General features: G+C 45.5%; 1 long non-coding RNA gene across 2 annotated transcripts in view; it reads left to right on the forward strand.

Annotated features, from left to right (window-relative positions):
* LOC132827478 (uncharacterized) overlaps positions 1–23296 on the forward strand; it is a 30665-nt gene that overhangs the window by 6302 nt on the left and 1067 nt on the right. The window contains exons 1-2 of one of the 2 annotated variants that reach the window (XR_009646002.1): positions 14770–14858; positions 15068–15155. This is a non-coding gene — a long non-coding RNA (uncharacterized LOC132827478). Of the gene's footprint in view, positions 1–14769; positions 14859–15067; positions 15156–23296 lie in introns of those variants that run through there. The other variant, XR_009646003.1, reaches the window with a different exon arrangement.

Below are 23296 nucleotides of genomic sequence, written 5' to 3' on the forward strand. Positions count from 1 at the left end.
TTTCCCCCTCCAACTCCATTTTTATTCAGCCCCTTTCCTCTCTCCCTAACCTCCAACTTCCTCCAATAAATGGGCGTTGCTTGTAAATATTGAATTGGATACAGGGAGGGTGGGTGTTTTTTACTGCTGGGGTATAGCAGTTTAAAAAGCAGTAAAACGCAAAGTCCCGGTGATTGGGAAGGTCGCTCGTTTGTGTATGAGAACATTTCTGGATAGAGTGTAAAAACAATTAAGTTTCATTGGATTGGGGTCCCACTCCAGGTCCCACTCAGCACAAAAACTGAGAGAGTGCTTTATTGGTTAGCTCAGTTGGGTCAGAAGGTTGGTTTGTAACTCAGAGTGAAGCCAGCAGCATGGGGTCAATCCCCACACCAGCTGAGGTTACCATGAAGAGGTCTCCCTTATCTGACATGGTGCTGAAATGGCTCAATGGTTAACACTGCTACCTCACAGTGCTAGGGACCTTGGGCAACTGTCTGTGTGCAGTTTGCACATTCTCCCTGTGTCTGTGTGGGTTTCCTCCTACAGCCCAAAGATGTGCAGGTTAGGTGAATTGGCCTTGCTAAATTGCCCACAGAGTTCAGGAATGTGTAGGTTAGGTGCATTAGCTAGGAGAATGGATCTGGGTGGGTTACTGTTTGGAGAGTCAGTGTGGACTTGCTGGGCCAAAGGGCCTGTTTCCACACTGTAAGTAATCTAATCTAATTCCATATCTTTTTCCACAGTAAATACTGATGCAAAATACTCATTTAGTATCCCCCATTTTCTGCAGCTCCACACAAAGCCTGCCTTGCTAATCTTTGAGGAGCCCTATAATCTCCCTGGTTACCCTTTTGTCCTTAATGAACTTGTAAAAACCCTTTGGAGTCTCCTTAATTCCATTTGCCAAAGCTATTTCATATCCCCTTTTTGCCCTCCTGATGTCAGTGAATACTTGTACATTGCTCATGTCCATACAGCAAACGAAATAAATGTCTCAATTCGCCTAACTCAGGCCCAAATCTTTGAAGTGCATATCTAACATAACCTATCACTAAGTGGAGGGACAATTAAGTTGTTTAAAAAAATAAATTCCCTTAAAGATTAGCATTGTCTTTTTAATCTTGGCTTGAGTAAACATACCCCATGTTGATGAATGTTGATATATAGTACTCTGACAGTAATGTTTGTTAGAGTTTTGATTATTCTGGAAGCAATCCATAACAAATATTAACACTCCATGTGCTCTCAGGAACTGTAATGAATCTGGTATTTGAGGCATCCAAACCATAGATCACACTTTTTTTACAACTAACTCTGTGTCCACTGCTGAGGAACAGCAACAATCTGAGAAGGCTGTAAGACCTTTTGAGACCGTCTCTGCTATTGGAGGTGCACCTGCATCTCAGTCACAGGAAGTCAAAATCCATTTCCTTCTCAAATTTATATTGTAATTTGGCCAAGGGTTTATCTGATATGGTGGAGTCCTCGTAATATTGAATTATTTGCCAGAAATCAAGCTGAACAAACAAACTCAGTAGTTAAATTAAGGAGCAATGCCAGGTTTATCCTTCAATGGCTTTTATTGCTATGTTGCTGTCACTTCATTATGTGTCATGGGTGCAAAACGCTGTTTGAATCTCGGCTGTCTCCCAGTTCTCTGGGTCTGTACGGGATAGCCATTGTTCTGAATGATCTGATGGGAGGGTAGGTTTTGAGCTAATTTACTATAGGGAAGCACGATATTATCTTGCTGTCATTGCCTGCTGTTTTATTCTTTCATTAGAGCTGAGCTGGGCATCACCGGTCAGGCCAGTATTTGATGCCCCGGCCTTGAAGTGAGAGGCTTGCTTGGCCATATTGTTTCATTGGAGGCAGTTCAGAGAAGGCCCACACATGCTGCCCAGAATGGAGACATTGTCTTATCAGCAAAAGCTAAACAGATTGGAATTAAAACAGAAATAGCTGGAAAAGCTCAGCAGAACTGAGAAAGAGTCACTTAATCCAAAACATTAACTCTGATTTCTCTCTACAGATATTGCCAGACCTGCTGAACTTTTCCAGCTATTTCTGTTGTGACTCTATGACTCTGTGACTCTATGACTTTGTGATTCTATGACCCTGTGACCCTGTGACTCTATGATCCTGTGACTCTATGACCCTGTGACTCTGTCACTCTATGACCCTAAGATTCTGTGTCTCTGTGACTCTATGACTTGGTATCTCTATGACTCAGTGGCTCTGGGACTGTGTGACACTATGACCCTATGACTCCATAACTTTCTGACTCTATGACTCCGTAAATCTCTGACCCTATGACCCTATAACTTTCTGACCCTATGACTCTGTAATTCTCTGACTCTATGACTCTGTAACTCTCTGACTCTATAACTCTCTGACTTTATGACCCTATAACTCTCTGACTCTCTGACTCTATAACTCTCTGACTCTATGACCCTATAACTCCTGACTCTATGACTCTATAACTCTCTGACTCTATGACCCTATAACTCTCTGACTCTATAACTCTCTGACTCTATGACTCTGTAACTCTCTGACTCTATGACCCTATAACTCTCTGACCCTATGACCCTATAACTCTCTGACTCTATGACTCTGTAACTCTCTGACTGTATAACTCTCTGACTCTATGACCCTATAACTTCTGACCCTATGACTCTGTAACTCTCTGACTCTATAACTCTCTGACTCTATGACCCTATAACTCTCTGACTCTATAACTCTCTGACTCTATGACCCTATAACTCTCTGACTCTCTGACTCTATGGCTGTTTAATTCTAGTGAATGGTAAAGAAAGAAGGACAATGTTGACATTGTGCAGCATCGTTTTTCACAACCTCAGGACATTCCAGACAAATGATGGTCTCTGCAGTAATATGGGAACAATGTCAGCCAATACTGTTACAGTGAGGTCCAACAAACAGCAAAGCAGTCATGACCAGAACATCTGTTGGGAGATCTGTTTTGGCTGAGGCACTGTAGTATGGAGGTGGTTAGGGAGAGTAATGCTACACAAGTGGGAAACAGAGTGTCTTTTACATCGGCGGGAGGGTGGGGGGGGAGGGGTTGGTGGGGTGGGATTGTTGCTTTAGTGTCTTCGTGTCTTAACCAAACAGTGCAACACTCCAAGGATGAGGGGTGTCCATGACCTAGACAAGATGGTAAAACTGGAGCAATGTCCCTGAGAGGGAGACTTGGAAAAAGAGCTGACTGAGGTGGCTGGAGAGAGTGGGATAAACTAGATCTCTCTAGCAGAGAGGGTCAGCATGGACATGATGGGGTGATTGGAAACCATCTGGGCAGACATTCTATAATTTGATTTTACTCGCTCTGTAGTGTTGGCCGAACTCTGAAGATGGGACTTAAACTAGCAACCTTCTGGGACAAGAGGCACTCATTACTCACTGAGTCACAGCTCATGCTCAGCATCTGCTCATATGCCGAGAGATAGGGCTTGTGGGAAAATCTTCCAATTTCACCTCGTGTTTGTTTCTTAATCCATTATAGCCCTTTACTCTTAGATGAGTGCAGTTTATACCCATTGGAGAAGTCCTTTGGAAGCACAAAGGAAGTTGGGATATCTGGTCGGCATGGATGAGTTGAACCGAAAGGTCTGTTTCCCTGCTGTACATCTCTGTGACTCTATGAGTGCACATTCATCAAAAGGGCCCACTGCTCGGGGGGGGTAGTCAATAACTGCCAATGTTGCCCTATATGACAAAGATAAATAAACAAAACAGTGTATAGAAAGCAGCATCGTTTCAGGAGCTCTCAGTCGGGTTACAAACCATTGTACATGCAATGAGTTACTTTCTTGTTTGATATGTAAATGTGGTGGCCAATCCCATCATAGCCAGTTCCCACAGACAACAGTAAGTCTCGCACTGTGCCTTTCTCTGTGGCTGCATGTATGTTCCTGGCCAAGTGTTTCAGATACTTGGCAGCACCCTGGGTGGCACCATGGCTCAGTGGTCAGCACTGCTGCTTCCCAGTGCTAGGGACCCAGGTTCAATTCCAGCCTCGAGCATCTGAGAGGTAGGGGTTGCACATTCTCCCCGTGTCTGCATGGGTTTCCTCCATACACTTTGGTTTCCTCCCACATTCCAAAGGTGTGCAGGTTAGGGTGAACTGCTCATAGTGTTCATGGATGTGTAGGTTTGGTGCATTGATCAGGGCAAATGTCGAGTAATAGGTCTGGGTGGGTTACTCTTCGGAGGGTGGGTGTGAACTTGTTGGGCCGAATGGCCCGTTTCCACACTATAGGGATTCTGTGATTCACTCTCTGTGGCAAGAATGCTAGGTGTTGTTTTTGGCCCCTTCAGGCATTGACGGATGTTGCTGGAACTCTGGAATCGGCCCCATGGGATGGGGGGTGGGGAAGATCGGTACACAAATTAAGAGCGAGCATTTTGACCAACATGGTCCTTTGCTCTTTGAGATCACTCACATGGCCTTGGGGTTGGTGTTGGCAATAGATCACGTTATCCTGGGGCTGACAGGGAGACACCAAAATTCTGTATCTTTCTGGTATCACCTTCCTTTATTTATCTGATCATCTGTCGACTCAGCAATCAAAGGAGAAAATATCGCAAATTGGCGACCTTGCCGAATGCCAGCAGACCAGGGTAGCATCTAGAGAAGCAAGCAGCCCCCGGTACATGCTCTCAAACGGTCTAATTTGTCAGGGAAGGCCATTAACACATGCATTCCTCAGCACACCAACCCTGGAGCAATTCATAATGAAAAGGCTGGTTTCAGAGGAACTCCCCTAATGGAGCTAAAGTACACGACTTAAACAATAAGGAAATATGAGCTTGACATAAATCAGAGAGCTGGCTGCCCTCAACATGGACCGTCAGCTGATGGGATTTCTGAGCACATCCTGTGAACATTAGCTGTGAGACTCTCTGCACAAACAATGGAACACACAAGCATTGGGCTGCATTGCTTAGAGAGAGAGAAAAGTCCTCAATTGAGTCAAGGGAAACTCCAGCTATTAGAAATCTCAATCCTCCTCTTCCATCCAAGGGAAAGTGGGGTGGGAGGTACCCAGATTTAAAGAGTAAATCCAGGGCTGATTGGTGTGGAGAGAAAGGCCTTGTGAATTAGCTGGGTGTGATGAGAATTACAATATGATAAATATTGAAAACTTGGTGACTACAGATCTAAGGGGTAAAAACAATGACTGCAGATGCTGGAAACCAGATTCTGGATCAGTGGTGCTGGAAGAGCACAGCAGTTCAGGCAGCATCCAACGAGCAGCGAAATCAACGTTTCGAGCAAAAGCCCTTCATCAGGAATAAAGGCAGTGAGCCTGAAGCGTGGAGAGATAAGCTAGAGGAGGGTGGGGGTGGGGAGAAAGTAGCATAGAGTACAATGGGTAAGTGGGGGAGGGGATGAAGGTGATAGGTCAGGGAGGAGAGGGTGGAGTGGATAGGTGGAAAAGGAGCTAGGCAGGTAGGACAAGTCCAGACAAGTCATGGGGACAGTGCTGAACTGGAAGTTTGAAACTAGGGTGAGGTGGGGGAAAGGGTAAATGAGGAAGCTGTTGAAGTCCACATTGATGCCCTGGGGTTGAAGTGTTCTGAGATGGAAGATGAGGCGTTCTTCCTCCAGGTGTCTGGTGGTGAGGGAGCAGCGGTGAAGGAGACCCAGGACCTCCATGTCCTCAGCAGAGTGGGAGGGGGAGTTGAAATGTCGGGCCATGGGGCGGTGTGGTTGATTGGTGCGGGTGTCTCGGAGATGTTCCCTAAAGCACTCTGCTAGGAGGCGCCCAGTCTCCCCAATGTAGAGGAGATCGCATCGGGAGCAACAGATACAATAAATGATATTAATGGATGTGCAGGTAAAACTTTGATGGATGTAGAAGTCTCCTTTAGGGCCTTGGATAGAGGTGAGGGAGGAGGTGTGGGCACAGGTTTTACAGTTCCTGCGGTGGCGGGGGAAAGTGCCAGGATGGTAGGGTGGGTCGTAGGGGGGCGTGGACCTGACCAGGTAGTCACGGAGGGAACGGTCTTTGCGGAAGGCGGAAAAGGAAGGGGAGCGAAATATATCCCTGGTGGTGGGGTCTTTTTGGAGGTGGGGGAAATGTCGGCGGATGATTTGGTTTATGCGAAGGTTGGTAGGGTGGAAGGTGAGCACCAGGGGCGTTCTGTCCTTGTTACGGTTGGAGGGGTGTGGTCTGAGGGCGGAGGTGCGGGATGTAGACGAGATGCGTTGGAGGGCATCTTTAACCACATGGGAAGGGAAATTGCGGTCTCTAAAGAAGGAGGCCATCTGGCGTGTTCTATGGTGGAACTGGTCCTCCTGGGAGCAGATACGGCGGAGGCGGAGGAATTGGGAATACGGGATGGCATTTTTGCAAGATATAGAGTGGGAAGAGATGTAATCCAGGTAGCTGTGGGAGTCGGTGGGTTTGTAAAAGATGTCAGTGTCAAGTCGGTCGTCATTAATGGAGATGGAGAGGTCCAGGAAGGGGAGGGAGATGTCAGAGATGGTCCAGGTAAATTTAAGGTCAGGGTGGAATGTGTTGGTGAAGTTGATGAATTGCTCAACCTCCTCGTGGGAGCACGAGGTGGCGCCAATGCAGTCATCAATGTAGCGGAGGAAGAGGTGGGAGTGGTGCTGGTGTAATTACGGAAGATCAACTGTTCTATGTAGCCAACAAAGAGACAAGCATAGCTGGGGCCCATACGTGTGCCCATGGCTACCCCTTTGGTCTGGAGGAAGTGGGAGGATTCAAAGGAGAAATTGTTAAGGGTGAGGACCAGTTCGGCCAAACGAATGAGAGTGTCGGTGGAAGGGTACTGTTGGGGACATCTGGAGAGGAAAAAATGGAGGGCTTGGAGGCCCTGGTCATGCCGGATGGCGGTGTAGAGGGATTGGATATCCATGGTGAAGATGAGGCATTGGGGGCCGGGGAAACGGAAGTCTTGGAGGAAGTGGAGGGCGTGGGTGGTGTCTTGAACATATGTGGGAAATTCCTGGCCTAGGGGTGATAGGACAGTGTCGAGGTAGGTAGAGATGAGTTCAGTGGGGCATAAGCATGCTGAGACAATGGGTCAGCCAGGGTGGTCAGGCTTGTGGATCTTGAGAAGGAGGTAGAACCGGGCAGTGCGGGGTTCCCGGACTATGAGATTAGAAGCTGTGGGTCGGAGATCTCCTGAGGTGATGAGGTTCTGTATGGTCTGGATGATGATGGCTTGGTGATGGGGGGTGGGATCATGGTCGAGGGGGCAGTAGGAAGAGGTGTCCTCGAGTTGGCGTTTGGCTTTAGCGGTGTAAAGGTCAGTGTGCCAGACTACCACTGCACCCCCTTCATCCGCTGGCTTAATGGTGAGTTTGGGATCGGAGCAGTGGGATTGGAGGGCTGCGCATTGTGAGGGTGAGAGGTTAGAGTGGGGGAGGGGGGGTAGACAGGTTGAGGCGGTTAACGTCCCAGCGGCAGTTGGAAATGAAGAGGTCGAGGGCAGGTAATAGGCCAGCGCGGGGTGTCCAGGTGGATGCAGTGTGTTGGAGGTGGGCGAAGGGGTCCTCGGAAGGTGGGCGGGAATCCTGATTGTGAAAGTAAGCTTGGAGGCGGAGGCGACAGAAGAATTGGTCAACGTCACGGTGTGTATTAAATTCATTGATGCGTGGATGGAGGGGGATGAAATTGAGGACTGATCATTCGTCATCAGTGAGGGGGAGGTCTGGAGGGATGGTGAAAACTCGGCAGGGCTGGGAGCTGGGATCTGGTGTGGGTGTGCAGCTGGGAGTGGGGGTGGAGCCAGTAACTGGAGTGGGTGTGATGGTGGGGGAAATGGGGATGGAGTCATAAGCAGGGGTAGTGTTCCCCTCAGGGTTCTGGGGGTTGGGGATAGTGACAGTGGAGTCTGTGGGGGGCGTGTCAGCTGAATGCAGGTGAGTGGCTCTGGTGGGGGCGGAAGTGGTGGCAGACACAGCAGTAGGGGTGGTGGAAGTCACTGAGCGTGTGGCATCAGCGATGATGTGAGGGCCGGAAGTGGCTGTGGGAGTGGCCATGATGGGGGCGGAAGTGACATCATCAATCAGCGTGGGGGTGGTAGCTGCATTAGCCGCATGGCTAATGGCATTTCCGAGGCCAGGGGAATCTTCTGGAATGTTTGAGGGGCGCTGGTTATGGAGGTGGGTGGATCAAAGTTTGTTGTACTTATAGTTTTTGATGTTTGAGACGGAATTGAAATACTGTTTGTTGAGACTATGAATTCTCCTGCGGATGTAGTACAGAGTGGATCCTTTGCAATTCTGAGAGAGTGTGGCCCTCAGCTGAGGCAGGATCTAAGTCTGAATTACACATAACCGCACAGTTGGAATTGCGAGAGAGTCAGAGTTTGAATATGGAAACAGAGGCATTTGTACATCATTTTCGGCATATCAACTGGTTTATATTTATTTTGACAGAGGAATGTTCTGGCACATCCTTCCCCATGTGCTTTCACACTCAACAATTCAAACCCAATGTCCAACTTGCTGCTAAGCAAATTCCCCATCTCATTCCGGATTAAATTGCACGTGACTATGTATTCACTCATGGGTTAACATTTCCACTTGCTGGATGGTAAATTTGTTTGATAAAAAGAGACTGACTTGCTTCCAGCTACTTTGTGTAAAAACTAAAAACTAAAAATATGAGCATCTGGTCAAATTCACTCGGCTGTCTAGCATGACTTGGCAGCATGTTTTCTTTGGTCTGAATCTGTTAATTTTCCACAGTTTAATTTTCCAGATGATGCAAATAACTCTTGCTCAATATTTTGGGGACAGATGCGCAGCACTGTCCATTACTCACTTGGTAAACTTTGATAATAGACACTTCAACAATAACCTGTTCACTCCCTCCAGGAGTTACAAAAGTCATTTGTACGATTCACTTCACTATTACAATCTTGTGCATCTCCCGCTTTAATTCAGGCCTTAGAAATATCATTTGGAATCTCGTTGGATACAATGTAGGAATTCTCCAGAGAAAAATAGGCTATTCAGCCCATTAGTTAGACCCTGTACAGGGAGAGGTGGTGATAAAGTGGTCGTAGAGTGATAAAGGTCTACAGCATAGAAAAAGACCCTTTGGTCCATCATTGCTCAAACCTTTGAATTTAGGAGTTGGGATGTTATGTTGAGGTTGTACAGGATGTTGGTGAGGCCTCTTCTGGAGTACAGTTTGAATTTCTGGTCACCCTGTTATGCGAAAGATATTATTAAGCTGGAGAGGGTTCAAAAGAGATTTACCGGGATGTTGCCAGGAATGGAGGGTTTGAATTATAAGGAGAGGCTTGATAGGCTGGGGCTGTTTTCTCTGGAGAGTAGGAGGTTGAGGGGTGACCTTATAGAGATTTATAAATCACGAAGGATATAGATAAGGTGAATGGCAGGTGTCTTTTCTCTAGGGTGGAGGATTTCAAGACTGGGGGCATATTTTAAGATGAGAGGAGAAAGGTTTAAAAAGGAAATGCAGGGCAATCTTTTTACACAGTGCATTGAATGAAATTCCAGAGGAAGTGGTGGATGTGGGTATAGTTAAGTGTTTAAAAGACATTTAGATAAGTTCCTGAAGAAGAAAGGTTTGGAGGGATATGGGCCAAGCGCAGGCAGGTGGGTCTAGTTTATATTTGGCATGGACTGGTTGGACCGAAGGATCTGTTTCCGTGCTGTGTGACTATGACTCTGTGTTGGTCAAAAACAGGCACTTAACCAAATCTAATCCCATTTTCCAGCACTGTTTTAGTAATGCACGCTAATATTATGGGGACAAATATTGAGACACAAATTCAATTAAAAAGAACTTTTATAAAAAATACTCTTGAGTGGCAACCACTATCAACCTTTGTAAAAAAGTGTTCCTGTGCTGGACTTGGAAGAAAGGAAAAGTACTGAAACAAGGAGGTCATCCCTTATTGATTGCTTCTCTGTTATTTTAGAGCAAGGATTAAAGGGTTAGATCGTACATCGAGTTTAACCAGTCACAGATGTGACAGTGAGTCAAGGAATCCACACCATTGACTGTGTGCAAAGCGGAGTGAGAGTGTATTCTTTTGATTTGATTGAGTGTTGTCACATGTACTAAGTACAGTGAAAAGTTTTGTTTTGCGAGAAGTACAGGCAGTTGAGAGTGTGATGCTGGAAAAGCACTAACAGTCAGGCAGCATCCGAGGAGCAGGAGAATCGATGTTTCGGGCATAAGCCCTTCACTAGGAAGTACAGGCAGATCATAACATGTAAGGACATAGGATGTTTAGACATAATGAGGATTACAAGGTTATAGCTGTACAGGAGCCGCACATAAGCAAGATCAACATTCGTTTGAAATTAGAGAGGTCCATTCAGCATTTCAATATTCAATGGGCCATTTGGGATTTTCCCATTTTGTATTCCAATAACCCACACATAATGTTCCCTTTAAATCTCTCACCCTCAATAGCACTTCCTAATCTGCATCAACTTGAACTAAATCTCTGCCTGAGCTCTTTATAAGTGTATTTAAAATTTCACTGTGTCCAAAACATGCAGGACATGCACTTCCATTATACTGAGAAGTAATATGTCTAAAATTCTTTGTAAAAGTTGTAAAAGAGTTGATGGAAAATTGCTGAATGTTCAGTCATGGTCTCTGAACCCTGACAGGTCGTTCACTACGTGTTCTGAAATTCATCAATTAACAGCATCTGACAAGGAACTGTGCTTTGAGACGGCGTTCAGGCAGTGCTATGACCAATTGGTTTTCCTCCTGTCACCTTAAACTCCAGCTTACAGATGTGGGCAGCTCATCTGCAATTCTGTTCAGCCTCTTGGGAGGTTTCACTGACCTAGAAACTTTCTCAAGTATGTGATGTTACAGAGCTTTGGCTCACCTGCATAATACCTCCTGATCGGGCTCAGCATTTAACAACGCTCTGGTGAAGTACCTTGCAGTGGTTTGTTCAGTGAAAAGGTGCTACATAAATGCACATCGTTGTTGATGACACTTCCATTGGGAGACAGTCTCTAGTTGTCTCAGGGCTTAAATGGCACAGGGTCTTCCACTGACATACACACCTCTTGGGAGCAACAGGTTGTGATGCTACTTACTGGAACTTAGAAGGATGAGAGGTGATCTCATTGAAAGTTACGGGACTTGTCAGGGTAAATGCTGAGAGGTCCATTCCCCATGTGGGAGGGTCCAGGTGCAGGTGAATAATGGGATACCAATGTGAGGCTGAGATGGAGAGGAATTTCTTCTCTTGGAGAATTGTGAGTCTTTGGATCGCTTTGCCACAGAGACGTCTGAGGGGGCAGAGTCCTTGTGTATATTTAAGGCTGAGACAGAGAGATTCTTGATCAATCGCGAAATCCAGGGAGAAGGCAGAAAAGTGAACGTTAAGAATATGATCCTATGGAAAGATAGAGCAGACTGGAGGGGCTGAATGGCCTACTCATGTCCCCATTTCCTATTGGTTCTTTTGGCCTGACAAAGCTTCACATTTAAAAAGAAAATAGTAGGGTTTGTTTGCGCAAATGATCGATGACCGAATAGTGAAACATGAAGTGTTAAACTGCTGCCGATGATCTATAGTGTCAGCCATTTAGCATAATGCTACACCACTCATGCTCACTGGTCTTGGCACTGCATCAGTTGTTCATTTTGGTGTGGCTTCAATTCATTGAACGACTTTGGAGGGTTTGAGCTATAGGGAGAGGCTGAACAGGCTGGGGCTGTTTTCCCTGGAACATCGGAGGCTGAGGGGTTACCTTATTGAGGTTTACAAAATTATGAGGGGCATGGATAAGGTAAATAGGCAAAGTATTTTCCCTGGGGTCAGGAGTCCAGAACTAGTGGGCATTGGTTTAGGGTGAGAGGGGAAAGATATAAAAGAGACCTAAGGAGCAACGTTTTCACACAGAGGGTGGTATGTGTATGGAATGAGCTGCCAGAGGATGTGGTGGAGGCTGGTACAATTGCAACACTTAAGAGGCATTCGGATGGGTATATGAATAGGAAGGGTTTAGAGGGATATGGGCCGGGTGCTGACAGGTGGGACTAGATTGGGCTGGGATATCTGGTCGGCATGGACAGGTTGGACTGAAGGGTCTGTTTCCATGCTGTACATCTCTATGACTCTATGACTGAACAATAGCATTCAGTTTAAACCCTGCAGCAGTTTAGGGAGCTATTTTGATCTTTATCACAGTGAGCTGGGATATAAAGGGATGAACGTGATGCCGCTATAAAGCTCTGGTTAGATGGCACATATACCACAGCCTGTAGATCTGGGCAGTACTCAGGAAGGAGTGGAGCACAGACACATGAGAATGATGCCAGCATGAAAACAGTCGAATTACTGCACATGTGGACAGCTTACTGGAGGCTAGTAATCGTGTGGCAGCAATGCTGTCTATTCCTTCATGGGTTGAAGGATGGGTTGTGGGGTGGGTGGGTTGTTGGGTGAGTGGATGGGTGGGTTCTAGGGTGGGTGATGGGTTGGTTGAGTGCTGGGTGGGTTGCAGGGTGTGTAATGGGTTGGGTGAGTCCATGGGTGTGTTGCAGGGTGGGGTGGGTGCATGGGTTGCAGGGTGGGTGTGTTTTGTGAGTGGGTGGGCTGCACGTTAAGTGGGTGGATGAGTTGCAGGGTGGGTGGTTGCGTGGGTTGCAGATGGGTGGATGGGTGGATTGGGTGAGTGGGTGGGTGTGTTGCAGGGTGTGTGGGTGGGTTCAGGTGTGTGTGTTGCAGGGTGTGTAGTTTGGTGAGTTGCAGTGTGAGTGGATGGGTGAGTTGCAGGATGGGTTAGTGGGTGAGTTGCAGGATGGGTGCTAATATTTGTTGTCTATTCCTCATTGCCCTTGCACTGAATTACTTGCTGAGCCATCTCACAGTCAACCCACACTGGTGGAAATTTGGAGTCACATGTGGGCTAGACTAGGTAAGGATGGCAGATTTCCTTCCCTGAAGGGATATTAATGAGCCAAACAGGATTTGGCCACAACTTGAGATGGTCACCATTACTGAGACTACCTTTCAATTCCAAATGTTTAAAAATGTAAATGACAGTGGTGGAGTTTGAATGGATGCCCCACAAACATTAGCCTGAGACCTCAGGTTCCAGCCCAGTGACATTGCCAATGCACCATCGACCGGTTATCCACGATCGCTAACGTGCTTGCTTCTGAGTCAGAAGGTTCTGTGTAAAGTTCCACTCTCAGACCTGACCACAAACATCAGGATGACATGATTCCACTGTAGTTGCGAGGGACTCCTTCTGAGTCCATGTTCCACTGAATGGATGAGTCAAACCAGTGCATAGATTCATGAATCGCTATAGGTGGAAACAGGCCATTTGACCCATTGAGGCCATCACTGACCCTCTAAAGAGTGTCCCACCCAGACCAAGACCCCATCCCTGTAAGCCTGCATTTGCCATAGCTCATCCACCTTAACCTGCACATCTTTGGGTTGTGGGAGGAAACCAGACCACCCAGAGGAAACTCACACAGACACAGGGAGATTGTGCAAACTGCACACAGACAGTCACCCGAGGTGGGAATTGAACCCACCTGTGCTGTGAGGCAGCAGTGCCAACCACTATGATCTTAAGGAAATTCATGGTGATTCACCCACCGCCCACCGCCCACCGCCCACTGTCACCAGAGAAATTGCGATTATTCATCCCTTGGGTGAACATCACAATGTCTCCCCCTGTGGCTTTGGGAGCTTACTGCATCCAAACCAGCTGCTGCATTCCTTACATTTCAACAAGAGTTAATCTCATGAGTCACTTAATGGCTTGACGATGCTTCAGGATGTGACAGGTAACATTTAAATGCAAGTCTCCCAAAAGCATTACAGTGCATGTGCAGGCTGTCCAAAAACAATTGGGTATAGAGTTCTCATTGAGGATGTAGTTTTCTCATTAACAGTGTCTCATTTTAAACTGGGCAGGAGTGAAGTCTTATCCTCTGCTGATGTTTCAAATGTTGACGATCCAAGTCTTTTGCTTCTGTTAAGATCTTACACCGCACTCTCAGGTCTCTGGCTTTCAGTGATCTAATCAGTCTGTGTTTTACTGTTAGACTTCCCTCTTGATCCCTGCACAAAGCCCTGTGTGTAACAGGCTGCTATGAACTGAAGCCTTGTGTTTTCCTAACAGTAACGATGAATAAAGAACTCTCCACCGCGAGTGAAAGTCATTGACGTTCACTCACCTGTCTCATCAGTTCAGACAGAAAGGGCTATTGTTTCCCTTTCCAGTCCGAGAACACTTGTAATTACTTCATCCTGGGGTGTAGCCCCTATCAACATAGCCGTTCCCAAAGCCAACAGGAATATTTTCTTCTGGACAGGGTGTCAGGGCAGACTTACTTGACTGGCACCTAAAAAACGGTTTCTTTATTAGATGGACAAGCCCAAACAATGCAGGAGCAATACCAAGCACCAACCGATGTGAAACCAAGCATGATTTCTTGCATGGCCGCAAGGAAACCAGGCATAGGTGATGGAGCTAGCCCTACCTTTAGCAATTTAGCTTAATAAATAACAGGCTCCGAAGCCAATCTGTAAAAATCACATTCAAGCGAGCTGTCATTCTTCTTTCCCCACAAATAGAACAACTTCTTTAAAATGGACTCGTGTGATGAGAGTGTTTTTTATAACCACCCTCCGCCCCATTGCCCTTGAGAAGGCAGTGGGTTGCTACATTCAGTGTGGGTCAGGTACTGCCACAGTGCTATCAGAGGGGATCAGTTTCAGGAATTTGAACTTGTGATGATTACAGAATGGCAATGCGTTTCAGAGTCAGAGAGGGACTAGCACGTTGTCTCATCCATCTCGGTGCTCAAGGTCATGGGAGGTGCTGTCGAAGGAGCTGGGTGAGTTGCTGCAGGTAATCTTGTAAATGGTACACACTTCTGCCCCTGAGCACCGCTGGGGGTGGGGTGGGGGGTGGGGTGCGTGGAGAGTAGATGTTGAAGGTGGTGAATAGGAAGCTAATCAATGGCACTGCTTTGTCCTGAATTATCTTGGTTTAGGACTATTGATGTGTCAGTTGTCAACACTTGGATTTTTGTTTTGATTTCAGTAACAGGTTGACTGAGATCAGTGGCTCCGCTGCACTAATATATCTCTGAGAAGTCAGCTACAATCTGTGAAAGATCTTCACTGTTCGGGTGAGTGCCGCATTTTGCATTTCATATCGTTTCACAATGTCAGCGATTGAGCAGTAACTCCAGTCATCACTAATCTTGATAAGTAATCCAGTTAGTTCACAGATTTGACCAATAACTGCTTAATGGCTTCATTTATTCATTCAAATTCCACAAATTCATTCTCTGGAGGAAGTATGAATGAGGGATTTCACAGCTCAGTTTGCAGAATAATCAATGTCCATCTTGGTGATTTGGTGCATTCCCCTTCCTCTGCCTTGATTGGCATCAGTCTTCACTCGAACCGCTCAGCTCCCTCAGACTTCTCACTGGGACTCACCTCCTCAGTTTCCACTCTCGGGATATCTAATTATAGACAATGCTTTTGAGCACTGGGTTCTCTGCTCATCCTCAGTCTTTCACTTCTTCTGTGATCCATTGTAGACCTTCTCCCACCCATCATTTACAGACTGCTTCCAGATTATAATTTCCTTTTGGCCCCTTGAGTGTGCTCTCCCATTTAGTACTATTGTAGGCTGATCTGACAGTGGCCTTCATACTTAGCCTTTTTTATTCACTCACCTTGTCCCTCAACACCAGTTCCACAGCCAAGAAAACCCAGCAGCATCTTTACTTTCTGTGCAGACTGAGGAAAGCCCACGTCCCACCCTCCCCCCATCCTCACCACATTCTACAAAGGGTTCATTGAGAGTACTCTGAGCTGCTGCATCACTGCCTGGTTTGGGAATTGTACTGTCTCTGAATTGCACTTAAGACCCTACAACAGATAGTGAGGACAGCTCAGAGGATCATCGGGGTCTCTCTTCCCTCCATTACAGACATGTACGCCACACACTGCATCTTCAAGGCTAACAGCATTGCAGAGGACCCCAACTCAGCCCCCTCTCCTTCCTGCCATCTGGAGCCATTCGGTGTCTCATGGCCAGACTGTGCAACCGTTTCTTTCCCCCAAGCCATCTAACTCCTTAATGCAGGATAATCGGACTCTTTCATCTGAAATTCATTCGTATTGTTGCAAGAAAAATGTCTATTATTTATCATTCTTCTATTACAGTGTAACTTGCATGATTTGCACTTCTTATGCACTTTATGCTGTGTACTGTGCTGTCCATGTAGCATCCTCGGTCCCGGAGGAACGCTGTCTCGTTTTTACCTTATCTGTTATATGTGGTAGAAATGACAAATAAAAAGCTACTCTACTCTACTGTTTGTCAAACAAAAGTCTGTCTAACTCAGTCTTGAATATGTAGTTTTCTAATTTGTTCATGGGATGTGGGTGTTACTGGTTAGCTCATTGCCCCAGAGGTCATTTAAGAGATAACCACATTGCTGTGGGTATGGAAACACATGTAGGCCAGACTTCCCTCCCTAAAGGACATTAGTGACCCATATGGGTTTTACAACAATTTCCATTTACACAGTCACCATCAGGATAGCTTTTCATTCCAGATTAATTGGATACATTCCTGATGACAAGCTTAGGCTCGAACCATCAATCCTCCTGCTCCTTGGATGCTGCCTGACCTGCCATCCCACCTAACCTGTGCATCTTCAGATTGTGGGAGGAAAGCACAAACTCCATACAGACAGTCATCTGAGGCTGGAATCGAACCAGCGTCCCTGGCACTGTAAAGGCAGCAGTGCTATCCACTGAGCCACCATGTCCTCAGAACATGAGCTGGGGTTTGTAGATCACTAGACCAGTGACATCATCACAATGCCCATTTATCTTGTCAGCTTCTTCTGTTCTCCAACGATAATGACGCCCTGAGGGAAGACATTCCTTCTCACCTCAGTCTTGGTTGGGAGACCTCAGCTTTACATTGCAATGCCTCGTGGTAGATCCCCCATTTGAGGGATCCATCCACTCAGCCTGTCAAGTACCCCTCACAACATTTGATGTTGACAACTTTTACTCATCGAGGAGAAAGTGAGGACTGCAGATGCTGGAGATCAGAGCTGAAAATGTGTTGCTGGAAAAGCGCAGCATGTCAGGCAGCATCCAAGGAACAGGAGATTCGACGTTTCGGGCATAAGCCCTTCTTCAGGAATGATTTCTGAAGAAGGGCTTATGCCCGAAACATCGAATCTCCTGTTCCTTGGATGCTGCCTGACCTGCTGCGCTTTTCCAGCAACACATTTTCAACTTTTACTCATCGTGTTATTCTTCACGTAGCATGTAGTTATGCCAAACCTTTATAACACATAGAATGAGTCTCTGCTGTTCTACTGTGGAAAGTTCTGGGCACCAATACTTCAGGAAGGATTACAAGGCTTTGGAAATGGTGATACAATGTCAGAGCAAAAATCCTCAACTCCGCTTTTCTGTCTTTACCCCTGATTCCCTTCCTGATTAAAAATCTTCCTATCTCTGAATATACTTACTGACCCAACTTTAACAGCCTTCTCCGGTAAAGAATTCCATAGATTCACTCCCCTCAGAGAAGGTATTTCTCCTCATCTGGACCTTAAACCATGAGCCCTTATTCTGAGATGATGTCCTCTGGTGGTAGATCCTCGCACAAGGGAAAATAACCTTTAGACATCAACCCTTTCAAGTCCCCTCAGAACCATGAGTGTTTCAATAAGGTCACGTCTCATTCTTCGGAATTCATAAGAACCCTCTAGGTTGAGCGTGGTGAACCTTCTCTGAACTACCTCCAGTGCCAGTCCACCTGAAAGAAGGGAACCAGAACTGTTCACAGTATTCCAGTCTAACCACTGTCTTGTATAGTTTTAATAAGATCTCACTATTTTTATACTCCATTTGCTTTGAAATAAAGGCCATCATTCCAGGTGCCTTCCCTATAACCCAGTAAAGCTGAATGCTGGCTTTTTGTGATTTCTGCACAAGGACTCACATTTCCTTCAGCTTTCTGCAGTCTTTCTCAATTGAAATAATATTCAACTCTTCTATTTTTCCACCAAAGTGCATAACCTCCTATTTTTTCCACATTATGCTCCATCTGCCAAATTTTTGCCCACTCACTATCCTGTCTCTAACCCTCTGACTCTTTGTGTCATCCTCACCACTTGCCTTGCCACCCACCTTTGTGTCATCCACAAACATGGGGCTCCAGTACATTCACTTCGCTAATCCAAGTCATTAATATATATTATAAATAATTGTAGCCCCACTACTGATCCCTGTGGCACACATAAGTTACATGTTGCCATCCTGAAAATGCCTCCATTATCCCAACTCAGTTATCCAATCTTCTATCCATGCTAATATACAACCTCCAACACCATGGCGTATTTTTATAAAAAGTAGTGGAATGTGCAGTACCTTATCAAACACCTTCTGAAAATCCAAACATGTTAGATATACTGGCTCCCCCCTTGCTTGTTGCCTCCTCAAAGAATTTTGATAAATTTGTCAGCCGTGATTCCACCTTCTTGTAGTCATGTTGTCTTGATATGATCACATGATGTATTTTTAAACATGATGTTCTCACATCCTTTATACCAGACTCTAACATTTTCTCAATAACAGGTGTTAAGTTAACTGGCTTAACCTTCCTGTTTTTTTTTAATCTCCTTCCCTTTATTAGGATAAAGATGCTACATTGGCAGTTTTCCAACTCTCAGAATTTTCCAGAATCCTCAGATTATTACCACTGCATCGACTATGTCTGCAGTTGATTTCTTTAATAGCCCAGCATGCATCCTGTCAGGGGCTAGGGGACTTAACAGCCTTTAGCTTCATTAATTTCCCTAACACTTTTTCTTTAGTTATAGTTTCATATTTATTTCCTTTCCCCTTTTATTATTCAGTATTTTTGTAATGCTATAAGTGGCTTTGCCTGTGAAGAGTCAGGCAAGTATTTATTCAATTCCTCCGCCATTTCCAGTAATAATGGTTTCCCATTATTCCCCCAGTCTCATTCTCTAAATGTCCTGTCTTGCTTTTGACCTCACATTTCCTTTTATAGTGTATATATTTCTGTCCAGCTTAATATAACCGAGAAGGATGAGCAGCCATGATAGTATTGAATGGTAGAGCAGGCTGGAATGGCTGAATGGCCTACTTCTGTACCTGCTTTCTCTGTTTGTTTCCTCATTCAGTAAAGGATTCTTCTAATATATGCTCAAAACTCATCTTCTTCCTCTTTGATTTTTTTGGCTATCTTTTATTGTATTTTTAAACTTTCCCAATTCTCTGACTTTCTATGGCCAATCACTAACACATTTAATGTTTTTTTCTCCTTCAGTTGATGCCATACTTAATTTCCTTCATTAACTATAATTGGTTTATTGCTTCTTTCTCAGTGGGTTATAACTTGTTGCAAAGCATGAACAATTTTCATCAACATCTGCCATTGCTCCTCAATTGTCATTTCTTTTAAACTCCATTCCGAGTCCACAACCAGTTAACTCTGCCCTCCTTCCTTTGTATTTACCCTTAGTAAAGTTCAGAATTTAGAATTAGGTTTATTGTCATGTGTGCTCAAGTTATGAAGGACAGGAGTACATTGAAAAGTATACAATGTCACCAACACATAGCATCATCTTAGGTACAAAGTACCTAGGTACAAATCTTAGGTATAGATCTCAACCTGAGCTACAAATCTTCTCAAACCCCAATCTTCCTTGTTTGTTGATTGCATTCTCAGGGATCTCTTGCCCTGAGATTATTTATTAAACTTGCCTCATTGTACATTTCCAAATGGTAAATAACCTGATCCCCGGTCAGATTCGTAACATATTGTTCCTGGAAACTGTTTCAAATACCATGACTCTGTCACACAATGTGAGCCAAGCTGGCATTCCACTAAAATAGGCTGCCCATGGTGTTTCAATAAGCCTGTTAAGACTCCAGTGATGCACAGTGTAATATGAAGGACATTAACATCCCTATTGATAAAGACCTGGGTTAAGTGGGTCATGGTGCTGTTAATAGGAAGTGGGTCAAATTTAAATTATGCAGGGGAGGGAGTGGAAGATAAATCCATGAATCCTTTACTCACAAAGTATATAAACAGAGAAACCAGCAGCATGATTCAATACAATCATAGCTGATCATCCTTCGCCCTGTTCTCATTGTCTCCCCACACCCTTTTGATCCCTTTAGCCCAATGAATTATTTCTAACTCCTTCGACAAGACATTCAATGTTTTTGCCTCAACTGCTTTCTGTGGTAGAGTATTCCACAGGGTCTCCCTTGCCCTGGTTGAGGACATTTCTCCTCATAATCAATCCTCTGTGTCCCAAAAACTTGAGCCCTGGTCAATAAGAACACCCTCTCTGCATTTACCCTGTCTGCTTTTGTTAGAATTTTGTAGAGTTACATAATATCTCCCTTCATTGTCCCAGTGAATAATCATAGAATCTCTACAGTGCTGGAGGCAGGCCATTCTGCCCATTGAATTCATGCAAACCTTCCAAACAGCATCCCACCCAGACCCACTCTTCTACCCTATCCCTGGACTTTGCATTTTAATCAGCAGTCTACCTCCTAACAGATTAAAGGATTCAACAAGGGCAGCTGGTTTGAAAGTTGTTAACTTTTTGCTTATGAGTACTGTGTCTTATTCCTCTCCAGCAGCTGTGAGGAAGGAGCAGAGCTCCAAAAGTTTACAATTTCAATAAACCTGTTGGACTATAACCTGCTATTATTGCATTTCCCAAGGTTAATCCAACAACCTGCACACTATGGGGTAATTTAGCACTGCCAATCCACCCTAACCTGCACACCTTTGGACCACAGGAGGAAGCTGGAGTACCCAGAGGCAACCCACACAAACAAGGGGAGAATGTACAAACTCCACACAGACAGCCATCCATGGCAGGAATCGAACCCAGTTCGCTAACCCTGTGAGGCCGCAGCACGAACCACTTAGCCACTGCCGAACTGTAGTCAGTTTCAGTTGGATCAGTTATAGTCCTAATCGATCTCGTCTTGCTCCATGTGTCAATCCTGCCATCCCAGAAAACCCTCTGGGAAACCTTGGTTGCTCTCTCTCACTCCCACATGCAAGTGTGGAATACCATGAGCCATACCTCCAAACTGCAGTAGCTTCTAATGGGAGTATGTGGTTCTATCCCAAGGCAGGCAGAGGCCCCTGGGCACAACAGCCCTGAGAGACTTCATTAGGAATGAGTAAACATCGCTACAGCTGGTAACCTGCACTATTAATTCTGGGCCCATGTTCTCTAAACAAAGCGAAGCCACTTAATACGAAACATACTCTACACCAAATGTGATTCGATGCATTAAATGTGTTGCTACATCTGGACTGAGATTTGCCAGTGGCCCTTTGATGAGAAACACAACAAAACAATGAGTAATCAGGGAACATTAGTGACTTGGATGGGGATTTAGGTCCTCAATGTTATACTTGGCTTGGGAATTTTATACAATTGGAATGGAAAGGAAACACCCTGAACATTGCCTTTGAGTCAGTTTCAGTTTTGAAGTTGAAGTTATGTGTGTCTCGGTCTGGAATCAATCAGAATGGAGTAATAGCAAACCTGCTACAGCATAAATATATATAACCTTTCCCTCCTTTTATATCTGAATCAACTGTTGTAACATGTGTGACGTGTTACTAATTATAGATGGAGCAGAATATTTCAGCGCTTTGAGCATTTCTCCATTTTATTGTGAATTCCACGTGCCGTTATTCCTCAGAGTCATGTTCCCCAGCGCTAACTTCCCCCTCATTCCCTCGCGTCAAACTGTGGAAGTCATTAAAAAGCTGATGACAGTGGGATTTGAGAACGAGGCCAAGAAGTGGCTCCTTTTATCGCTGGACTTGCTCCTTCTCATGTGAGACAGTGGGATTTACCTTCAGGAAAGTCATTAATAGATGTTTCTTGGGAGCTGCATGGCAGGCATAATCTCCCCCACACCACTATCTCTGCAGTGGCTTCACTGTTAGGCTGGGCCTGTAGAGGTCTGTCGCCTTTTGCCAGAGTCCAGAGCAGCACCTCGGGCTGCAACACCTTGAAAACCATGTAGCGTTCATACAGCAGGAGGCCATTCAGCCCATTGTGTTGGCGCTAGTTGGCTGGAAGGGGAAAGTCAGCTCTTCCCATGCCCCTCCACCTTCTCTCCGTAGCCCCACAATTATATTTTTCTCTCCTCAGACACCTGGCCACCATTGGGTCTACCACGCCATCAGGCAGCACATTCCAGACACTAAACATTCGCTGTGTCAAAACAAGTTGTTTTTTTCATGCTGATCACTGTAACCCGGTTCCCTTTGGTTCTGAGAAGACTTCTCCCGAGGGGCTGTGTGCACAGTCAATAAAGTGTGGTGCTGGAAAAGCACAGCCAGTCAGGCAACATCCAAGGAGCAGGAGTGTTGGCGTTTCAGGCATAAGCCCTTCACCAGGAATGTGGTGGAGGGAAGGAGGGGATGAGAGATAAATAGGAGGGTGGGAGTGGAAGTGGGAGGAAGGTAGCTGGGAAGGTAATAGGTGGATGCAGGTTGAGGGGGGGGTTGTTGACGATAAGTTGGTGGGGAGGATAGAGCAGATAGGTAGGAAAGAAGACGGACAGGGTAGAGACACTTTGATGGACTTATTAACACTGTACACCAGTTGTATGGAGTCTGAAGTCACACAACACCAGGTTATAGTCCAATTGATTTATTTGAAATCACAAGCTTTCGAACCACTAACCCCTTGTCAGGTTGCTCCAAAAGCTTGTGATTCCGAATGGATTATAACCTGGTGTCATGTGGCTTCAGACTTTGTCTACGCCAATCCAATGCCAACACCTCCACATCATTAGTTATTCGGTTCTACCGTTGAGGAGTTTGGTTTGAAGATCATTTGCAGGAATGTGTCATCAATGGCTGATACTATCAGAGGTTGATGTTAATACAGGCTTCCAGTGAAAACTGCACCCTGATAGCCTGAGCAAGGTATTGGGAACAGTTCATTCTGGGATGACAGTGTGGGGCTATGGTGGATGACAGGGTGTCTCACAACATGTAAGCATCCTGTACTCTCTCTTTTGGGGACAATGTTTACTGTACACAGCTAGAACGAGTAGCAAAGAATGCAGTGAATGCCAAGTAAAATAACAAACATTATAAGAATTACTCAACAGGCCAGGGCAGCGTCTGTGAGAAGGGATAGAATCAGCTTTATTGTGCATGGGATTTCCAGACAGTGCATTCTGGACTCTAACT

The sequence above is a fragment of the Hemiscyllium ocellatum genome, chromosome 24 (genome assembly GCF_020745735.1).
Source record: "Hemiscyllium ocellatum isolate sHemOce1 chromosome 24, sHemOce1.pat.X.cur, whole genome shotgun sequence".
Taxonomy (NCBI): domain Eukaryota; kingdom Metazoa; phylum Chordata; class Chondrichthyes; order Orectolobiformes; family Hemiscylliidae; genus Hemiscyllium; species Hemiscyllium ocellatum.